Source organism: Gallus gallus, chromosome 2 (genome assembly GCF_016699485.2).
Source record: "Gallus gallus isolate bGalGal1 chromosome 2, bGalGal1.mat.broiler.GRCg7b, whole genome shotgun sequence".
In the NCBI taxonomy this organism is placed as follows: Eukaryota; Metazoa; Chordata; class Aves; order Galliformes; family Phasianidae; genus Gallus; species Gallus gallus.
Window position 1 is genome coordinate 140,432,098 of NC_052533.1, and position 23,507 is coordinate 140,455,604.

At 39.9% G+C, this 23,507-nt stretch overlaps 1 protein-coding gene across 3 annotated transcripts in view; it reads right to left on the reverse strand.

Moving 5' to 3' along the window:
- Window positions 1-23,507, reverse strand: part of KCNQ3 (potassium voltage-gated channel subfamily Q member 3) — a 190,024-nt gene that overhangs the window by 37,221 nt on the left and 129,296 nt on the right. The gene's annotated exons all lie outside the window — the stretch shown is intronic.

The window sequence follows — 23,507 nt, forward strand, 5'->3', positions numbered from 1 at the left end:
AAACTATTCCTAGGCTCAAGCTATTAAAAATTTTCTATAGATAAATCGGTAGGAAAAAATCAAGGGAGTCCTGTAAGTGACTGCTGTGAAGCAGATTGGGGTAAGCTCATATTCTAGTACTTTATGTACCCAGTTCATGGGCATTTTGAACATGCTCCCAAATCAGATCCACAGGAATAGAGGGGCAGGTGAGCATGGAAATATGTCATAACTTAGTGAATAATTGGGAAGGACGTCTCCATAAAAGCTCCAGAGTTTTGCTAGAATGCATCAAAGAAATGATAGGCATTAAACACTGAAATCATCCAGGGGAAAAAAAAAATCTTGTTAAGACTTGAACTGTGTAATTCCTGTTCTGAACTTCAATCTGATACTTGAAGTGCTATTTCATGTCTTGCTAAGTAAACCTACACTTTGTTTCACTGGATGAAATGGACAGAGTACAGTCTACACGTGGAGGTAGGGAGAATGATGACCATGGAGGCTCAGCTTGGATATGTTTCCTATAACCTGTCCTGGGCATTTGTTTACTTTGTGTATGGGGAAACATGGGGCTAAGAGAGCATACCCTGATATTACTTTCATGAAAGGAATGGACAACGCTGAAACAGCTCCCAGCAAACCCTGAGGGGTTATGATGCTGTAGTTTTCCCGGCCTTGAGGGTTGTTCAGATTTCATGAACAGTTTCTACGCCAGTATAATCACTTGGAAAATTTCAGATCAAACCTTTTGGGAAAGATTAGAACAGATATACATGGATTTGCTCATGCTGACTCACTCTGGATTTCACTGACAAGTTTCTCCTTCTCCCACTCACCAGCCATGTTCTGGAGGAAGGGTTATGTGGCTGACAGGAAACAGCCTTTGGGTCCAGAACATGTATTTTGCCATCAACCTATAACCGTATGTATGCAACAGCCAAGACAGTAACCAGTTAACTTAGTACCTTTGTGAAGTTCTTGCCATGCCCTCAAGATGGTTTTGTCACACCATACCTCGCTATCCCCACCTTGCAGTCATAAAGCCAGTAGCCCACTGACTGCTCAAGACTCACAGTTCCTGCACCTCCACGAGCAAAATGATGCTAACTCAACCAAGACAATGTGATTCCTTCAACAAGCTATAAACTAACTATGATTTACCAAACTACAGCCAGTACAGTGGCACCATCACTAATTCTCCAACTAAAAGCTTGAGCTTTAGCTAGCTGATGATTTCCATTGCGGTCATTTCTTTACGCTGTGTCACCCAGTAGTACACAGGTACCATTTAAATGATTTAATGAAAGGCAAATCACACTGAAAACAGTCCAAGGAAATTACATTATCAGCTGCTTAAACTTAAGGCGTGAATTCATATTATAATGAAACAGAATGGCACTGTCATATAAAGATGATGTGCAGATTTTTGTTCAAAAAGACAGAAGCTCGGTAGCCTAAAAATGCCTGCAGTTTTACCACTAGAGGGTACCAGCACTCCATAGACCAGAAGAATCCTGCTCAATCCCATCTTCCCTCCACGTGAAACAAACGAATTACAGGTGGCGTTCAGGTGATCGTATTCCTGTATTTGATATGCAAGAAAATGAGTCTCGCTGCGTTGGAAAACCTTTTCCTTGTTCACTAACAACCAAACAAATATTGGCCCGAATGGGCAAGAGGTGCTTCTTGCTCGATCGCCCCACAGCACAGCCTGCACTCCTCCAAGCAGGAGCCCACCTGCAAAAATAACAGATCGTGGAAGACAGAAAAGGAAAAAGAGGGTGGGAGGGTGAGATTGGAGATCATAAGTCACCAAGAATGATTTCAATCCCAGCAGGGAACATGATGTGAACCCCTAGCTTTAAGAATTATGTGAATGCAGTTCAGAAGATTGCCTTTTGAGGTTTGACTGCTGAGCAGAAACCATAATCTCCCCCAAAACCCACATCCCACAGAGCCAGGCTGCTCCTTCTACAGTAATCTGGGGTGCACAGTGATGAAAAGCCTGTGCTGCAACAAGTAAATGCAATTCATCTTGGAAGCATCAGATTTCCTTCTACCACCCTGCTTCCGAAGGATAAACACCCGCTGCAAGTTAATCAAATCACATCTCAGCAATCCTCATTTAGCATCTGAAATGATGACCGTGTTCAGAGCACTCTGTGAATTTTAATCTCTGCTCATGCTATGCAACCCACCAGTTTCCCTGCAGCCTGTTTTGTTTCTTTTAGATCTTGGTGTTTACAAAGCCCAGAAGTCTTCTTAAGTTCTCTTTCTATAGCAGATGCTACAAAGGTATCATGTTTTTTTTCATCAGTCCCCCTTGCTCAGCAAAGGCAACAATTATATCTCCATCAAGAGTGTCACCTATACCCTTTTTTTTTTCCCATATGGTGACTAAGCAATCAGAAAGACTTGAACTTGCTTGACCATTGATCAGTCTGTATTGTCCCATGGCAATGAGACAGAACCTGAGCCTATGTTTTCTAATCTCATCTTTTAAAGGCAGAAGTGTGGGTCTAGTGGTTGAGTCTGGCTGCAAAATCCTAACAGGTGACTCAAAGCACTGAAACCACAGGGGATGATGAGAGGAGAGGCAAACAATGACCTGGGGAATCAGTGGAGGGAGCATCTGAAATTTACACACAGTTACAGTGATGCTATCGAGAGACATATAGCACTAAAGATTAGAAGAAAGAAACAGCATAAAAATCAATTTTTTATCATAAAAGTGAAAGCCCAGACTTTTTGACAACAGTGTCTCAGCAGGTGGCAGTCCGTACCTCTGGACTAATTCAGATATGACAAATAAGGGTTTGAATTCACCTCCTCGGTTTATAAAATTAACCTTGCTATCATGTCATGTAATGTTTCATGTCCCAGTAAGTTGTACCTATTTGCAGTATTATTCCTAAAATCTTGGTTATTTTGATGGATCTGTAATTTACAGACCACCAAATGGCAGTGTTCTTTTGTCACTGTCACAACTAATATGCTATTTGAAGTAATAAATGTTCTTGCCATTGAGAATCACATTTAACATTCATGTTTTCAAATCATACTATTTTGGAGCATTAAAAATAATCTTCCAAAAACAATACATACTTCTTCCAGGAAAGAAAAAATAATTTATGACCATGCTAGGTTATGAAACTGATTTTTCCTGGATGAATATCACAGATTGTTTTGCTGACAAATTCTGATTTATTTTAATGTTTCTTTAAGTGTTTCTTCTCTATCTGCTTCCATATGAACCAAAATGATGCTGATATAGCTGAGATCTTTTACATTTTTTCTAGACATACGTGCTTGTCATGTATCTCATTCACCACCTCTTCCATCAAATTTTAGGAGCAGATCACATAGTGATTTGCCTGTAACTTATTCCAAAACGTAGCAGTTCTTTTGAAGCTGTCATGAGGATCAGAAACATCATAGGCAGGTCAAACAATGTTTGCATCTGCCATCATTTTGGCAGTTTTTTTTGTCCTGTGAGAAGATCTTTGCCTTTACAGCACAATCTGTCTGCAAAACTTTTCTTGAGAATACATTTACATGCAGTATGTTTGATTTTTGTATAGCTCTTTTCTACCACACGTGTTAATTAAGCTAGCAGATACATTGATGGAGTCTTGATCTTCTATTGTATTGTCTCCTATAGTGAGATGCGCTTTAAGGCTCACTATGGACATCTGCAATCACATATCTCTAGTAGACTTAGAGTTAATAGAGAGAAACATACACTCCTATTGTTCAACTCATGTTATCTTGAAGTGGACAGCTCAAGCTGGTTAGAAGTACCTACAGAGACAATGTATTCTCTGTATCTGAAAGAAAATCCTGTAATGTCTAGCTCCTATGTGAAGATGAGGGTCAAACAGTGGAAAAACTTCCTTGAGAGGTGGTTGATACCCCGTGGCTGTTACTTTAACTTTTGGTCAGCTCTGAAGCAGACAGGCAGTTGGACTTTATGATTTTTGAAAGTCCTCTCCTCTCCTCTCCTCTCCTCTCCTCTCCTCTCCTCTCCTCTCCTCTCCTCTCCTCTCCTCTCCTCTCCTCTCCTCTCCTCTCCTCTCCTCTCCTCTCCTCTCCTCTCCTCTCCTCTCCTCTCCTTGCTTTTATTCTATTCTATTTCTATTCTATTCCATGGAAATGTTTACTGCATAAATCAGCTGAATGCCACCCCTTATGTTCTGCCTGGTTTTGAAGGTAATTACAAATATTTATATGATTTTACTACTGAAAGAATTAGCCTACCAGATTTACCAACTCACTTCTTACATGACCAGGTTTCTCTGAAATCCTTTGCTGCAACTTCAGTATCACATATACATCTGGTCTAGAATCACACTGAAGAGATCATAATCCAAGGTCTGAGCAGGACAGATTCATACACACTTACTATTAAGATATCACCTCTTGTGCAACAGTGCATAGACTTGTATTGGCTTTCAAATCTGCAGTGCCATGTCTTGCAAATCCATTGGAATTTCCGTTCTCTCCAAATCTTCAATTGAATCTAAGATTTTTCTGCTTGACTTCATTTCGTCCTTTCTTGTTTTCCTTAAAACTTGCATATAGGGAGCATATAAACAGAAATGGCTGTTTATGAGGGTGGATAGTGATAGGACAAGGGGGAATGGTTTTAAACTGAGACAGGGGGAGTTTAGGTTGGATATTAGGAGAAAGTTTTTCACACAGAGGGTGGTGACACACTGGAACAGGTTGCCCAAGGAGGTTGTGGATGCCCCATCCCTGGAGGCATTCAAGGCCAGGCTGGATGTGGCTCTGGGCAGCCTGGTCTAGTGGTTGGTGACCCTGCACATAGCAAGGGAGTTGAAACTAGATGATCATTATGGTCCTTTTCAACCCAAGCTATTCTATGATTCTATGATTACAATCTAGCTTAATTCTGTTCTTCCACCTGGTAAATGCTAATGGATTTATCTAAGACTAAATTTGGAAAATATGGTGGAGTTTTGCTTAATTGTTTTGATATTCAGTTCCCAATAAAATATGGTCTTAAAATCAGGGCATCAGGTTCTCACAAACATTCCCAAACTTCATATTGGAACAGTCTTTTTTCTTTCAATTATTGGCTTTGACCCATAAAGATTAAAATTGGATCTTTTCTCACACTTCTTTCAGTTGCTTCTTATTCCCACCCACCACCTTTTTCTCTGCATCCAAATTTCAGTTTTCACAGTACATCTGCAGTATCTTGCACTGATCGTTTTATGGTTGCTAATAAGAGGCTTGAGCTGGGATATTTAATGCTAGGAAAAAAAAAAAAAAAAGGTAATTACCAAATATTTGAGAACAACTCTTTAGAGAGAAGGGAATGCATGCCTGACTTTCTCAGGGCTCAAAACACACACTATTTAATATTTTACTTCTTGTACCTCTTGTACTTCTCTTTCTCTGTGTCCACAAACTCTGCTGAATACACACACATTCACAGCTCTCTGCTTGAGTCCCTGGCCCAATGCCACCACACAGCAAGAGCACAGTAAAAATGTCACATCGAACAAGCCAAACTGCACTCTTGCTCCATTTCAATGGCAGAGACAGAGGAAGACTCTCCACTCGAAGCTGGAAGAAACCCTGGAGGAAGTAAGGAGAAATCCCCATTGGGGTCTTAGTCATAGTGACAGGCTAGCTGTCATGGTTTTATGATTTTTGGTTATCAGTATTCCACATCACAACATCATGCAGTGTACTAGGAGTTAAAGAGCAAATGCTTTAGTTCTGGGTACCTGTCTGGAAGAGAAGAAGAACTACGTTCCCCAAGAGTCTTTTCAAGTACTGTTATCATTCCTGCTCAAGGGAACAGATATAAGGGCGCAGGTCATCTGACTTGTCCCTCTTCTCGTCTCGCCGTGTTCCCTGTCGGATCGGCTCGCTACTGCTGCGCCCGACTGCACGCAAGGCTTCAGTATTAGCATAAGGCCTTTGGCTCTCGCACAATCTTTCTCTCAATTATTGCTGATTTATATTGTATTATAGTGTATTATCTTGCATTCCAATACTATATTTAGTAAATTAGTTTGTTTCTCCTCAGATCGTTGCCGCTGTTTTTAATTATTTTGGGGTCCCCTGTTTCCCTTCCCGGAGGTGCGGATTTTGTGAAATCCCTCCGTCCCACTAGTCGCAGAACCGGGCCGGACCAGCCCTTAAACTGTTGACACTAGCAGATCCAGCAATAACGTGGTACCCCAGAATGACATCAGCCCTTTGGTAACAGAAGTGGGGACTATTATTGGTAGGAGATTGAATCATATTCATGCCAAAATACGCTTTTGTCGCCATGGGTTCTGCATTGGCAGGAATTCCTCTGAGTAGTCCTTACTGCAGTTTCCCTAAGTTTGGAAAGCTTTTAAAAAGGAAAACCTAGGAAAGGAAAATTGTGCTCCATAGCAATGCATTTAAGACTCTAAAGAACAACTTGTAAAGCAGGTAGTTCCTTCTTTCCTCCATGTACAAGCAACAAGTCTGGTTAAGGCCTCATCCTCTTGTTGCCTTTTTTTCCGGTACACTGATAAAACATTTTGCTATAATGCACCACTTTAATTCACCCTTTTTAAATTACCTTTGACAGCTTCCTTAAAGAGTCTAGCATGCTGATACAAAATACTTCGGGTGAGCAATGTCAGATACAATGAACATGACTGTTATTGATCTTGTGCTCTATAAGATATTCCAGACCACTGGATTGCCACATTTTGCACAAGTGCAAAATAGAAAGCCAGAGAAAACCCTGTCAGATTGTTCTCAGCTTGGAAAACAAGAGTCATCCACCAAACCCATTACTATCTTGTATTTTCTTTGAGACAAGTATTAGAGATGTCAGAAGGTTCTGGCATACATAGGGTACAGGAAAAAGCCTAGGTATCTTCACACATGAGTGATGTGGAGCAGATTACAGAAGAAGAAGGGAAGGAGTAACAGCATTAGCTATCAAGGTGATAGACATCTCCTGTCTTCCTATGGGTTGAATAAAGATAGAAAATTCTCTGACAATTGCAACTAAATTCTGAACTGCTCTGTTACTGGCTTTACAGTCTATTTTTATAATAAGTAATGACACTAAACTGAACTGTTGTTTGGGCCTTTTATCTGGCATGACTAGTATGCTTGTCCATGGGCTTATCTCTCTCTAGCAGCATGCTGCTAATTGAGTTGAGACACACAGACCATGAAGCACGGCAGGCCATGCAGCACAGCAAAGCAGGAACACCATAGACCTGAACTGCATTACCCAGCAGCCCCAGCTGCCATAACAGCAAATCATATCAGTTTCAGAAATGGTTAAAACATTCTCCAAGTGACATTAACAAATTTGTATGAAATTATTTGAAGGTAAACATCAACATTTATACATTGGTTTCAGCTAAATTTTGTGGAATAGGGGTGTGAGACACTTGAATGCCAGCCCAAAATTCGGCAATCAAGTGCCCAGTCTTCTGTAACAAAGTAAAGTGAATTTATAGTATATAAAGAATCTGAGGTAAGAACATTAATCACCCATGTCACTAGTTACACATCTTGAGCTGGAATTTCCAGGAAAGTGCCTTTCTAAACCTGATCAGTGCTGCTCTGTCCAGAGAGATGAAGATCAAGTAGATTGATTCCAAAAGCAACAAATTGTGATACCCAAGAGTTCACATTTCTCACACAGACATGCACCTGTACCTCACAAACCTTTCCAGTTTCTTCAGAAAGGAAGAAAAGAAGTTTATACACTCCAGTGATTTTTTTTTAGTGAGCTTCAAATAACATGTGAGTGGATAAACTTCCGAGCCCATTGTCCTGTCATTTGCATTGATTGCGCACACTGCTGTGCTATTTTCTTCCTTCCCATTTGATATCACTGAAAATCAAAAGACAGTAGAGGACAAAAGAAAATGAATAGTAAAACAATCTACCCAACCTTTCTTTCTCTTGACCAAATTCCCTTTTCTGACAGGTGCTCATGACAAATATATTATGTTCTCCACAAGCAATATATCTGGGAGTGGATTTCTAACATCAAGAATATACCATTCTGCATGGCCTCTGTAGTCTCTAATACAGGGTTTCTAGACAGGGGAGTGATAACTGATTTGGCAGCTAGCCTGATTCTTAGAGTGAGGTGGAAAGAGAATATTTACTCTTTACCCTCTACTTTGACCTATTTTAGAGCTCTGACAGTATATATATTTTTTTCTATTTTGGAAAATACATTGTAAAAGAGCATACTTTTATAGATAAAGCCAATACTTCCAACCTAATCTAACACTTTCAGTTATGTGGGGTCACCAAGTGAAAAAGCAATTTCTAATTTGAAATCTTCTTTGTGCCATCTCAACCTTCACCACACACTCAGCTCAATGTGTGAACATAAGCACTTTATGCAGTTTTCTCCTGGAGTTGGACACTGAGAAAAAGAGTTACGTCACAGCATTCCCAATGGACATTCTTACACAGTTAAAGATTTGAAACTAAGTATGAAAAAGGAGCATGGCTTACAGATGACCTTCATCCCACAAAAGCATTGTCAGTACGCTCCAGGACCAGTTAACATTTTAGTGGGTTTTCCATTGCGGGCGATACTGTTGCTGTGTTGTGGTAGGTTTTTGTTTATTTGCTTGTTTGGTTGCTTTATTTTTGTTTTTAATCTAGGATGACTTTTTGAGCTTTTTCTGGTTTTTATGTAAGTGAAGAATGCAGTCTCATCTCTGCATCTTATTCTATGTGACAGCACTGCACATCAGTTTTCCCCAACTGATCTATAGTCTGCATTCAATTCACAAATCTGGGGTACTGTGAAATAAGCCCATATCAATCGGTGGAGAAACGATTTATTAAATTGTGAAATGCAAAGCAGATGAGCTAGCAGATGAGCTGTTCTCACTTTATTCACAAGGAGAAAAGAGAAAAAGAAGAAATGATCTGTGCTAAGAGATGCAAGGGCTAAGCTCAAGTTACAGCAGCTATGGATCCAACAAATGGTGGTGCTGTGGAGAAATGTTTACTTTGGATTCAAAAATTAACACTGAAGAAATAAGAACCATAACCAAACGTCACTACGATAAGCAGGCTGCACTTCAGCATTGACGATCCATTGGGCAACAAGGCTTCACAGCTTGGCCCACTGCCAGTCCCCATAAATGGCATTAGCTGGAGGCAAGGGGAAGGCCACAGAGTACTGAAAACAGAATATTCTTGAAGATCTTTTTCTACAGAATAACTGAGGATGTCTCCATACTTTTCAGATATCATACGATAATAGCCGTTTGTAAATATCTCAGTGTAGGTGCCCTATCTCATCCAGAGTCCCACCCAAGGCACAGACTTCTGACAGATAACCATGGGCATCCTTGTGAGGCTCTATAGAGTGCCTGATAGGTTCTTTTCCATATTTACCAACCCTGTGTGCACACCAAAGATCCCCTGCATAGCGCACTGGGTGCACAGGACTGAAGTACTAGTGCTCTTCCTTTTTGGGGGAGCCATTATATCCACTGAGAGTATCAGGTCAGTACCGAAGATCAGACTCTTGCAATTGAGCAATGCCACGTGGATGTCGACATAGCAGTATAGTCTCGTAATAACACCAACCCTAGCTGGCCATATTCTTTCTTACTGTGCAGAAATGAAACCATTCCTTGTCACCCAGCTGCATACTAGTCAAACTGCTGCGATAGGTTGTATGCCTTTTAATGCCTACCCACACTTCAAAATACATCCTCTCTCAGTTCTGTATGAACATTGCAAGGATTTTATTTTTTTTTTAAGTTTCTTGAGAAGAAAGAAGAGGGATAATAAATGGATTCAACTATAAATGTCAGCTGCTGTCTTGAGGGTTTTACACATGGGAAGATATGTGGTCCAGAGAGAAATGTGAGGGGTATGTTCAATTGCTTAGAGGCAAATCTGTCATAATTGTGATTTTCCAGTGTTCATCTTTGAACTAATGAGAATATGTTGGTAATGTCTATCAATAACTTTAAAGTGATTCAGTAGAGGGGCCTACAGAGGCTGTGTCACGTGGTATTTCTACAAGATCTTTACCTCCAAACGAAAGATTATTAAAGTGTATGCAACTCCCAGTTGGCTGAAAACCCGTATTGTTAACGCAACCACTAAGGTCAACATAGGAACAGCTGAAGCACAGAGAGCTGATGAGATATATGTGCTTCGTTTTCACCTCTAGTTCAAGTTCATTAGTAAATTATAAGTTGCTTTTGCATGGCAAATGAATTACGTCCTCCCTGAAGGTGAACTCTGGATAAGTATCATAGAGGTCATTGTATCATCATTACTGATTTATAAAACCAAACAATTGCACATGGTATTTGTACCTATGTAAATCTGATGCTGTTTTAAACTATTTTTTCTGCTTTTAATTACTATAAGCAATTAATCAACATTCAAAATTCAGAATGATCATCTGTAAGCATGTGATATTTCACTTGAAGTCTGAAGTTGAAGCCTTTGGAGGAGGTTATCTGCATTTTCCAGACCTGCCCAATTTTATTCCAGAAGTGTTTCACCAGCATCTGTAACAATGCTGTTAAATATGACGGCCCTTTTGCTCAACTGACTTGTTAATGTCTCGGATTACATTATCCCTGTTTAACCTAACAGTTTCAAATACAGACAATCCTATCAAACCTTCAGGAAAAAAAAAAAAAAAGGCAGTATGGAACAGAACATTTTTATTTGTTTTTCTCTGAAGAAAGAGCTCTATTTAGTGAAGCCATCTGAAAGAGAACAGAATTCAGCATACGTAAGTACATTCAGAAAAATAAAACCCAATTTGTTGTAATGAGAAGTTCTGCATGCAGAATTCAATCTAGCAAAGCAGTTAGGTCTGCACTAAGCAGCTCTATTGAGACTCATATATTTATATCCTCAAAGATGAATCTTCACTCAGTTCTCTCTTAAATGGAACAGCTGGTTTGACTGAAGGAAGGTCCTCTGTAAAGAGGAATGTTGGGTACCGTGTGACACAGCCTTGACATAACTTTCCTGTTCTTATTCAACATCCATGGGATTAGAAATTCCTGTTCATAATGTGAGCTTTCTCACATCCTTCTGTTGTGGGATCAATGTAGAGAGGAGCTGGAATGTCAATTTTATAATGAATGTGTAAGACTGGAGTGTTAAGTCCATTTTCTGGTGACAGAACGACAGATTTGACCACCACAAGCCAACGGAGCTCATTCAGTGAGCTGAACCGCCCCCTGAGTTCTACTGATTCCAGTAACTATTTATATTTACTAGAACTGTAGATATTTAACTCTATATGCACACTTATGCACACAAATATTTGGATGACTAAATTTAATATCTTAATCAGAAGCTGAATCTCATCTCGTGTAGGTGAACAAAAGCAGAAAGCCTGAAGCAGAAAGCAATAATGCTGATGCTATGCTCACAGCTTACAAGTCCTCTGCTGGTTCCAAATTTTTTGATGACAGAGGGAGTTTTCATCAAACATACAGAGCTTTTCCCTTTTGCTGAGCCTAAGCAGTTGTCACAGTAACACTAAGAATGATGGAGATGGATCACTGTCAGGTCTGGGCTTTTTTATTGACCTTCCAGACAACAGTGGTGTCTGACAAAGACTTCTAAAGATTATGGGAAGTCAGATTTTCTTCCTTCCACCAGGGCATCTCCAGGGGTGGGGTCACTCATTTGCCACGTGACAAAATAAACCATTAGTAAGTTAGCACTACGAATAAATCTTTCCTGAGTGGAAGATGTAATGAATGAATCAGACAATCCCTCCAGTATCTCAGAGATCTGATCATACATGGGTAAATTGCTTACCAGCAACACTGTCCTGCAGAGGCTTAGAAGTCTGTTCTTTACTCAGAACAGTCCATAGTTTAAATAAACAAGAAAGGAAAGTTTTGGAATAAACTAAAATTTAAACAAAAAACGAAAGTTTAGGAATAAACTGGACAATATTTCTGTACTGGAGATCAGTTCAAATTGCTTTTAAATCAATGTGAGAATTTTCACTGGCTTCAGTGGATGCTAGAGCTCAGCTTTCCCTTTTGCCATTTAAGGTTTTTGCTTGCATTTTGATTCAATAAAAATCAGGCCAGATGCACTTGGAACATAGACTGGGATTCATCTCAGCCTACAGCAGACATCGCCACTGCAACCTTAGTGTGTCTGGCTTCATTTAAAGCAGTGGGGAAAACTGCAGATCCTAGAAGCATGACTCACCTAGCCCATTTTAGGTGTCTGCTTTAGGATGAGATGACATGTGTATTAGAAGTGTCTGTTTCTCCATCTGGAAAAAGTGCCTGAAGTGACTAGTTCAGATAGGTCTCACTCACAATTTCGCATCACAAGCCATGAACCAATGTTGGGAATCACAATGTTGGGAATAATAAAAAAGTGGTAAAAGTGAAGAGGCAGCTTTCCATTGGGTTCCAAGGCACAAACATCTAAATACAACTTGTAATAGCAGGGGGAGAAAAGGGGGGCTATTTTCATACTTTACATTACCAGCATAACCAAATGTATAACGTTTGACACTCAAATATTTCCCCAAACTGAAGACTGAAAACTCATGAGATTAAACAAAAATTGATAAGTTCTTTTTTTCCCCCTCTTATTTTTGCCCCTTAGGGCGCGTGCATTCTAGTGTTCTTCCATGGCCAAGACACCTATTAAAGCAATTCTTTCCAAAGAATACAAGCTTAGTTTCTTCTATGAGGGTAATATTATAGTTAGAGAGAAGTAGAAGAAATCAAGTATTGCAGTCCTCACCCAACTCAACAAAATTGTAAGACCTGGTAACAACGAGCTTGCAAGCTGTTTGAATTCAGAGTGCTGTGGAAATCTGACAATAAAGTTAATTACTCACAAGGACAAAATTTGAAAGGTTTTTGTGGTGTGCACTTCACATTAAATTACCAGCACCATTTCAGTCACTGTGACATTAGCAAAATAAGCACGTTTACACACAGCTTGCTTGTAAGGTTATTAGATGTATCTAAAGGTTCCTACGTGAAGTGTACGGTAAACAGCTGTAATGTGGCTGTGGATATTGTTTATATAACACAAATGATTCAACATGCCTATAATAGAAAGCACGTAATTAAGTTCTTCATGCATCATTATTGAAGTTATGGAGAAGCTTAAGAAACATTTCATGCTTTGGGTTCTTGAGGGAACTTGTGATCCCTTCTTCCTCCTGCAAAGATCACTGTGTTCTTTCCTTCACAGAAGATCAGAAGGATATAAGAGCATGTGAGTTATTTTTGAGGGGCCAAGAATTTCAATGCATTCTTCTTGTAGAAGACGTGGCTCATGCTCTGTTTGTGCCACACTGAGCATAAGAGGAGAAACAGCCTTTCCCTTGGATCCGGATAACTGAGACAGCTGAATTTAATGCAGCAATCACCTTGTACATTCAGTTGCATTTTTCTACCTTGTCTCAGTGCTTTAATTCACAATATCTGGTTTATGTTTTCTGTCAGTTTTTAACACATAGAAGTTTTCATGCTGGAGGATATTGTCACATACTCATTTTTCCTCAGTTCCCAAAACTACCTGCTTGGTATTTCTGGCACAGCTTTTATTAGTTCCCCAGTTAACAGAGCACATGTATGCTCATTCATCCATTATTACTCCATTAACCTTTCCATTACCCAAAACCATATCCCAAAAGTATGGTTTACCTTACATGCTCCAGGTCCAGTAATGACTTCACAGGTTGATTTGGTAGCAACTCCTATCGGTCAGATGATGTCTCACTTTGTGAGACAATGGTAAAAACTTTGTGAGACAGATGATAAAAAATAAATAATAATTAAAAAAAAAAACAAGATGCAAAAGTGAAAAACAGATTGAAATCAAGGGATACTGATGCTCTCCATGTTTTCATGGTATAGCAAGCTAAATAGATTGGACTCACACTAACAATTGCTTCAGATAACATTCCTAATTGGTAAGATATCAGCACATTGTGTCAGACATTTTCTGCCAGTGTAGTAAGTTTACAGGACAAGGTTTTGGCATAGGGTGCGGGCTGTGGAGTTCCCTCTTTGAGAAGAACCCAAAAGCTGCTCCACATTAAATAACGAACAGCCTGCAGTCATCAAGGCAAGAGGAGGGCAGGAGGTGCTCCATGTGCAGAGCAGAAGTTCCCTGAGCCACATGGAGCAGGTCTCCATATGTAGCCATGAAGGACCCCATGGTGCAGCCGTGACCTGAAGGAGAGCCCATGGAGAGCCTCTGCAGGAACTGAGTTAAACCAAGCACCAGATTTGGCAGGGATATCTCTTTCACATCATTCTGCCAGTGAGTGCTGTCTTAGAACTGAATATTTTCCTTCTTCTTCCTCTGTAGCACAAGGCATTGTCTTTTTTTTTTTTTTTTTTGCTATAGCAGCAATTCCTATTATGTATAAATGTACAAAATTGTTCCTTATATACATTATAGTCAAGATTCCTTGTCTTAAATAAGGTAAAATAAAATAATAAAATATTTTTAAAATGCTTCAGGTTTATCACAGAGATGCCTTTGTCACTGTACTGTGCATAAGCAGATACTCTCAGATACTGTCTGGAGAAAACATCTGATTTCTGTAATTGCTTGTGGCTGAAGTCCTTGTAGCCTTTTACAAAGAAATGGCGAACCCTATCTTTATAGGGAACCCCTCCCTAGTGGTTTAACGCCAGCATATGCAGTGGCCATGTCACTGAAATGAACACAAGAAGATGCACATCTGCCTCCTTGCTCCATCTTCTAACATCTCCTACAGATCCACTGTACAGCATTTTTCCTTGGTTCACAGGACATCAGTAAGAAACTGATGTGAGAGCTCAAGGTGTCAAATGTAAAGGACTAAATAGAGGAAGCAGACATGGGTAGCTCCATCCTACCCTCCCCTCATCCCCTTTAACAGGATTAAAATATCTTATGATGAATAGGGAGAATATTTTTTATGTGAACTAAAAATATTACAGGAAATTAAATAGGGCTGTGAACATGTTAAATTGAGAAAGAATATTCAATCATTATAACAACTTCTATGTCAGTTTTAGTTCTGATTTAAGCTCAAAACCTCAAAGCAAATGTAACTTTGGAGCTAGACTGTATGTTGGTTGCTATATTTATAGACGGTGTTACAGAAATGTTCTTCCCTCTTTACATGTAGATAGCATGCCAGTGGATAGTACTCCAGAATATATCTGCTTCATATATCAGTTCTAAAACATCAGGAAGGTGCAATTTGCAGCTTTAACTGCATGAGTTGTTGACATGGTTAGATGTGAGCATCCAGAAAAGATTTAATTATTTTTAGCATGAATACCCAATAACTTACAGGCAGGTTTATCTATGGGAATGTGCTTATGCTCGTGCATCTGAATTTATTTTCTGGTAACTAAATATCTTACTGACATTGATTTGTTAACTTTACGAGAGCTGGAAAATTGAACTAACTTGATCACCACCTCTACCTTAAAGAGGATTTCCCCAAATGCTTGAAGACAAATCAAATTATTCACTGCTTTTCTGAAGTGTTTCTACTCTTTAGCCAAGAAACAAAAACAAAAAGAGAGAGAGAGAGACAGAAGTGACATCTGTTCATTGGGGAATGAAGCCTAGAAAGAAACATTTGGTAAACTCAAGAAATAGTATGAAAGGAAAGTAAGAGCTTGATCTTATGCCTACAAAAATTGCGGGCAAAGTTCTCGGTGACTTTAACAGTGAAAGATCAGAGAAAGATCAAAGAAAGAGCCCAAGAGAGGAAGAAATGAAAAGTCCTGCGATAAAAGACAGCGGGCACAGAGAAATGGTGATAGTCACGCAGAAAAGCCCACAGCCATTTCCATGTAAAAAGCTTCTTGCTTCAGTGACCTATGCACATCTAATGTCTAGTACATTCCCTCTTTGGGGTAGATGGCCACAAATACGCTGTTGCTATGCACTGCACTCCAGGCATTCAGAGCTGCTGCTTACTTTTCTTCCACATTTTCTCTCATTAATTTTTCCTCACAATCTATCCACTCTCAGCTCAAGAATTTTTACCCTCCCCCCCCCCCCCAATTCTGAATACCTATTTCTCCGTTGAATGCGTTGAATGAAAGAAGTTAAAAGAACAATTTAAAGAGAAATCTTACAACTGCAAAGAAAACCTTCATATTGTAATAGCTTGGAATACAGATGGCAAATTGAAATGCCCTTCAGCTAATGCTAAACTTTTCAAGTATAGAGTAGGAGAAACATGGTGGAACAATAAAATATGCTTGGAAGCAGACAGGATTTAACAAAGGTTGTATTAGGAAAAAGAATTAGTTTCGAATTCTACTGTGGCAGTTGTGAAGGCCCAGGGCTTTAATCCTACAAAGACTTTAACCATTCAACCTGTACTATATATTACCACACATTAAACTGTTTCCTGTTCACAACACAATTCTATTCTGATTGAGATTTTTCTTTTCTTAAAAAAATAAAGCATACAATTCACCTCCCATTGATCAGCTGAACTGCACTAGGCTGCAGAGCTCCTTAGGATGTAATCCTTTAAGAGGAGTTAGATTTTAACAGACTGCTGGGGTTATTTTTGGTTTGTCATGTGCAAACTGACTGCAATCTCGTTGGTACTCACTGAAAAGGCAAGAAAGATGATGGCTGTGTATAGCTGGAGGTGAAAGGTTATTCTTAATTTTGATCTGGCAAACGAATTATCAGCCATCATGAATGACAAGATTCCTTCTCCCACTCAGTCACTGATGAGCAGACTTTCAAACATACTGTCTTAAGAAGGCAAAATTGCCAAACCATTTAAAGACAAGGTTGAAAACTTCACATACTTCATTGCCCCTTGGTAGGAGAAGGAATCGCACCCCTCTCCTACTCTGGCATGTCTAACTATTTCCTAAAAAGGAAACAAAATGAAAACCACTGATACACTGCAGTTGTTTGAGGAAGCAATAGACATTTAGAGAACAGGGAGAATGTTTCACCTTAAACACAAGGAAGATAGGAAAATGAGGGACTTCTGAATGTTTTTGGCTAAATGAAACTCTGGATCAAATTAATTGGCTACGAATGGAGGTCTTTGCCATGGTTTGAGAGGAAATGAGACCACTGGCCACACATGATTGGAAAAGGCTTTATTTTCATTTAGAATTCAGTGATTCAGTAAATAAGAAAAATGGGAATAATTTCATTGGGTTGTGGGATGGGATGCCACAGCAGATTAATGGAGTAAATTTTTCTATCAATATCAATGCTGAATTGGAACTGCACTATTTTTAAAACTAAACCTTCTTGAGGAAAAATAAATTGCAAAAGATTTCTGAAGTAAATCTTTCTATTCACCTTCAAGGAAATGTTAAAGAGAAACATGTAAGTGAATTGTTTGATCTAATTATACAATGGAAGCAAAACTCTGAATAATATTTGCAGTATGCAGGGGGAATTGGTGGTTATTCTTTAGCCTGGCTTTCAACATCTGATTATCACTCACTGAGAACACTTTGTTGCACATGCAAAAACTAATTACTAAGAAGACCTGTAAACTACTTAAAGCCAGAATGTGGCAGGCATCTGTTACCACATCTCTCTGCGATTGTATTAAAAGGAGGGAGTGAAATTGATGTTTGTACTTTGTGTACCTTGATTTTTAGCAAGACATTTTGACACTGTCTCCCACAGCATCCTTGACATGAAACTTAGAAAACATGGGATAGATGGATGGACACTGAGGTTGATCAGAACTGGCTGACTGGCAGAGTGTTGTGGTCACTGGCACAGTCTGGTTGGAGGCCCGTAACTAGTGGTGTTCCCCAGGGGTCAGTGCTGGGTCCGGTCTTGTTCATCATCAATGAACTGAATGAAGGGATAGAGTCCACCTTCAGCAGGTTTGCTGATGATACAAAGTTGGGAGGACTGGCTGACACACTGGAAGGCTGTGCTACCATTCAGCAAGTCCTGGACAGACTAGAGAGTTGGGTGGAGAGGAACCCGATGAGGTTCAACAAAAGCAGGTAGGGAGTTCTACACCTGGGGAGGAATAAGCATGTGCATCAGTACAGGTTGGGGGATGACCTGCTGGAGAGGAGCTCTGAAGAGAAGGACCTGAGTGTTCTGGTGGACAACAGGTTGGCCATGAGTCAGCAGTGTATCCTTGTGGCCGAGAAAGAAAATGGTATCCTGGGATGCGTGAAAATGAGTGTGGCCAGCAGGTTGAAGGAGTTGATCCTCCCCCTCTACTATGCCCTGGTGAGGCCACATGTGGGGTACTGTCCAGTTCTGGGCTCCCCAGTTCAAAAAAGCCAGGGAAGTTCTAGAAAGGCTCCAGCGAAGGGATACAAAGATGATTAAGGGTCTGGAGTATCTCCCATATGAGGAAAGACTGGGAGACCTGGATCTGTTCAGGCTGAAGAAGAGAAGTTGTAGGAGGAGATCTCATCACTGTTTATAAATATCTAAATGCAGGAGTCAAGTTGACGGGGATGGACTCTTTTGGTGGTGGGGAACAATAGAGCAGGGAGCAATGGGCAGAAACTGGAACACAGAAAGTTTCATTCTAATGCAAGGAAGAACCTCATCACTGTCAGAGTGTTGGAGCACTAGAACAGACAGCCCAGAGAGGTTGTGGAGTCTCCTTCTCTGGAGATATTCAACACTCATCTGGATGCCTACCTGTGTGACCTGCTGTAGGAACCTGCTTTAGCAGGGGTGTTTGGACTTGATGATCTCTAGAGGTCTCTTCCAACCCCTACAATTCTGTGATTCTGTGTAAATCTAATGCACAAATTTGTGGTGAAAAGTATAATCTAAGTTGGTTAAAATCTCTACAGTCTTGCATGTAATGACAGAAGAAATGAAGAGCAATACAGAAGAATTAAAGATGGTCAGCAGTCAGGCCTACATACAGAATGAGTATCTGATTCTTACAACAATTAGTGCAAAAAATTAAGCACTTACTCTGCATGTCAATGTTCAAAGAATTTTAAACTCTACTGTTGATGAATCTCTACCAGACCTCTGTACAGTCCTTCCACAGACTGACAAATGTGAGACAGAAGGTTAACTTGTCCACCTTTATAAAGTTTGCCCACCAATGGCAAAACTAAAGGAGGAACTGAAATTACAAGGAAAAATGCTAATAACACATGCTAAAAGTCCTGCAGTTACACTTTTCTGCCTTACGAACATCAGACTGGTGATGCAATTCAAGATAAGATAATTCAAAGAATCTGCTTGACTCACATCACTTAAAATGATGTTTATGTCCTTCTGTTATCAATTTGATGTCTGTCTGTACGCATTCCTAGAGGACTAGATCTCAGTAATTTAATTTTGCAGATGGAGAGCTGAGATGTAACCACATGAATGGTTTCTTAACACAATCTCACAGTGCACCTTTGATTCCTGTAATTTTGAGACTCTCTACAGAAGCAGGACCCAAAACAGTATAAAAGAACAATATTTCTGCTTGCCTTACTGTGAACATTTCTGTCAGAAGGTTTCCATTGGACGTGGATAAATAATAACACAAGAAATTCACTCTGATGTCCTCACAATTCTCTTAGGTGATGTCAGAGCACTCCTAATGCTGCTGCTGAGTTATATAAGTAACATCAACACACAGCACAAATCTGGAGTTCAGCTAAAAGACAGACTTCAGAAAGTACAAATGTACAACGACTACAGGGTCAGTATCTACTGGAAATTTCAAGGAGCCAAAATGCTAGAAAAACTCTAATTAAAGGCAGTGTAATATTTTGTCAAGACAGTCCTGAAGCATGTGGCTGGTACTCAAAATTAATACCAAAAAAGAAAAAAAACAACAACAACAATTAAAAAAATATATATATATATACGTGTTCAGTGTTATTAACACGTAGTAACTTCCTCCACAGAACATATTATTTAATCTGAAGCTAGGTTACCATCTTGGAATATGAATTACTTTATGCTAATCCTATCAATACCAAACACACACAGGTGCTCTTACATAGTAACTTGTCTCTTTATACAGCCTAAATTAAAACCTTCCAGAGCTTTCCAGCGCTTATCACCTCAATGTCTGAGGCAAAACCTCATTGCCAGAAGAAGGAATTGAATAGGAGTTGAATGTTATCTCAAAACCAACAACTATGCAGATTTTTCTAATGGTGCTGGTAATAAATCACTAATCACAAATTAAAACTTGCAGTGAGAGAGTGGATCACAGTGTGAAGATTGTGTGTACCTATGGTGAGAGCATAGACTCCTCTCCCTTCCTGAGCATCGTATAGCCCAAGTGCTCTCTGCCAGCACAGGGTGATCCTGATGTCCAGAGCTACTGGTAGCATGCCTGTCCCACTTCCAGGAGGAAATTGTCCCCTGGGATGGGACAAAAAATGTCTCAGGCACATGCAAGTGTGGCATTTCAGGCCAGGCAGAGTTCCCTTCAACAGTGCTGATGTGGGTATGTAAAGAGAGACACTGGCAGAAATTTACAGGTAATCTCATTGTGAGTACAAATATATGTTACTCTTAATTATCCAGGACCACATTAAAAACAGCCACCTTTGGATATCACCCCATTCTGTTTTGAGCTTTACTGCCCTCTGCCCCACTGAAGTGAGCTCATCACTCTGAGGACACTACGAATACAGAGGTACAGCAACACATGTATGGTGGCAGCCATGACCTTGGTAAAAGAACGATACTTTCCATCTGTGTCAAAACTGAGACTTGGTCCCTCTCTTATCCCCCATGACAGCCTGGCACCAGGTCACTTTGGTCACCAAGTCCTCATCAGTCCCAGTCCATAGCACTGCTTTTCAGACATGGCAGGATTAATTTGCAAGGCGATCTTAAACTACGGTTTTAGCTTTGTCCCTCTGCACCGTTTCTATCCTCCTTGGCAATTCCTCATTATTTGCTGTGCGTTTTCTCCAGCAGTCTCCTAGCTTATGCTGGTCAGCATCTCTAAATCCCTTTAGTGGTTGGCTTTGTCTAGAAGCTGCAGAGCACAAAACATTACATTGCATCACAACCACAGCCCAGAACTGATGACAGCTCAGGAGAGCATCTCAGGCTATAAACCTGTATCTGGTATTTAGGATTCATTTTATGTTATCTTTATACTGCAGGCCCAGCAGTAATTTTAATACATGAGCAAACACACGGATTCAACACACCAAAGGAGAAAACATTCTCCTGGGACATACACAAAAGGTAATTTAGTGCTTTTTGCCTCTAAGGCTTGCCAATGCCAAAAGATTTTGAAATTTATCTTGTACCTGTCCACTGTTTTTTTTTCCATCTTGCTGCTTCCTCCTTCCCAGCCTGAGGACACACTGTACTTTACACTACAAAGAGATACAAAGTTTGTCCTAGCAAAAAATAAACATTTTTACTGTATATATATACATATATAAAAATATATATATACAAAGCCAAGACATCTCTCACAGCAACTCTTTTCTCACCTTAGCCAAACAATGCTACCACCTTCAAAGCATCAGGATGAAAAGATGAATCCTTCCTAGACTAATTTAAATATTTATTTACTTTTCATTTTAAAATACAGCTTTCTTGCTTTTAAACACTTAAAAAGATGAAGTCTGCCCTCACTTACCAGCTCTCTTAGGATAGTCATTGCTCTGATGCTATGAGGAAAGACATGCTGTCTGCAGTTTTGAGTGGACTAAAATTCAGACTCTTTCCCTCTTTTGGTTACAGCATTTTATTGACTTCAGCTACTAGACATACTGGCCTTATGTCCACCCAAGAATATATAGTCAGTGAAGATCTAATTCATTAATAAATTATGGGTGTGCAGGGGAAGATAGGAACACAACACATTTGGAAGTTATTCCAGGGTTATCAGAAGACCTATTCAGTAGCCCAGGATGAGCAGCTCCATCTGTCAGACAGAAGAACCAAGGGCACATTGTAGGCTTGAGGAAAAAAATCATGTTCCCTTATGACAAAAATTCATTCCTTCTTAACAAAATTTAGTGCTCGGACAGGTGATATAAATACATTTTCAATACCCCGCATTTCTCTGTGGGAAGCACCATAAGTGCTTTCATGGTAAGACAGCAGAAGCCAAGTAAATGCCAAAGTGAAATCCTCTGAAATTGTCACTTGCCATGATGGATTGGCTCCAAGAGGTGATACAGCTGAATCTGACTTGGCTCCTTCAGACAGAGCATGGTGATATATGAAACTTGATAATGCCAAGAGTCCCCAAACCAGTCAACCCAAAATACATCTGTGAATGTGCTCAAAATCCATCTTAAGCCATCCTCTTTCTAGAATTTTTTAGTGAGACAGATCTTCTAGAAAAACAGACTTCAGCATGGACACAGCAGGCACAGGCTGGGAAGGAGGCCTCAGGCAAGGGAGAAGCAGCAGAGGGGCCCCAGGTTGGAGGAGGAAGAGGGCAAGAGGGGCTCCAGGCCCACAGCAGGGATCCCCCTGCAGCCCCACAGAGCCCGCCTGGAGCAGATCCCCACCTGCAGCCCAGAAGATATTATTGAGGATTTTATTCTAGATGAGATTCACCTATTTAAGTGTTCAGAAGCTACTTTATCCTTGATGAACAATTAGTGTTGTTCATGCTCTACTGGACACCATAATAAATGTTTTTGTGTTCTTTGCCACGGGGTAAAAATAAAAATAAAAATAAAATATTTCATTATTTCAAAGTTGTAGCTGTAACCCAATTACACCCCATGTCAGTGCAGAACAAAAGCAAATGTGATTTTGGCTTCAAGCCTCCCAGCATCATTCAATGCTTCAGTGATTTTATTTCCCCTAAGTCAGCAGTATTTAAATTTCTCTGTAAATTATTCCTGGTAGTTTATTCATATCTTAGCAGCAGGGTTGTGGCACTGTGCCTTACACTGTATCTGTGTAGGGTGAGCAACATGAAGCTGGAGTGCCACAGAAATCATCTACCAGTTTATGGCTGACTCAGGCAGAATTTATTATGGGATAACACAGCGGAAAACCTACTCTCAATACATTTTTGGCAGCAGGAGGAGACCAACCACTGCCAGGTGTGTATATGAGACAAACTCCACTTACAATGACAGTGAAAGTGGTAAATGAAGGATATTTTAATACAGCCAAAATTTAGACCACAAGTCTGAGTGAGTCCTTAAACTAAAGCAATCAACGCATCATTATATGAAAAGGATGCTATCATCTGGTTATGGTAACAGGCCATGCATACACCTGTAACCTACAGCTGGGAAATAAAACATGATTGATAGCACAGAGCAGGAACTTGTGAGTCATAGAACCATCAATGATTTCAGCCCATGCTTTGGCTTTAGTAATAGCCCTGGCTAGGCTGGTAATTATGGCAATGATCTTCATTGTGCTGCTTTTTAGGCAGTGACTTCAGTGTCAGTCTCCAGGGTGATGTCTGAGCAGATTCATTTATAATTGCTAATAATGTAGGGAAGTGGCACAGTGACAAACATTTTCTGGGTGGATACAAAGAGTATCTCAATGTTTTATCATATGTTATGTATATATGAAGCCTCCCTGTCACC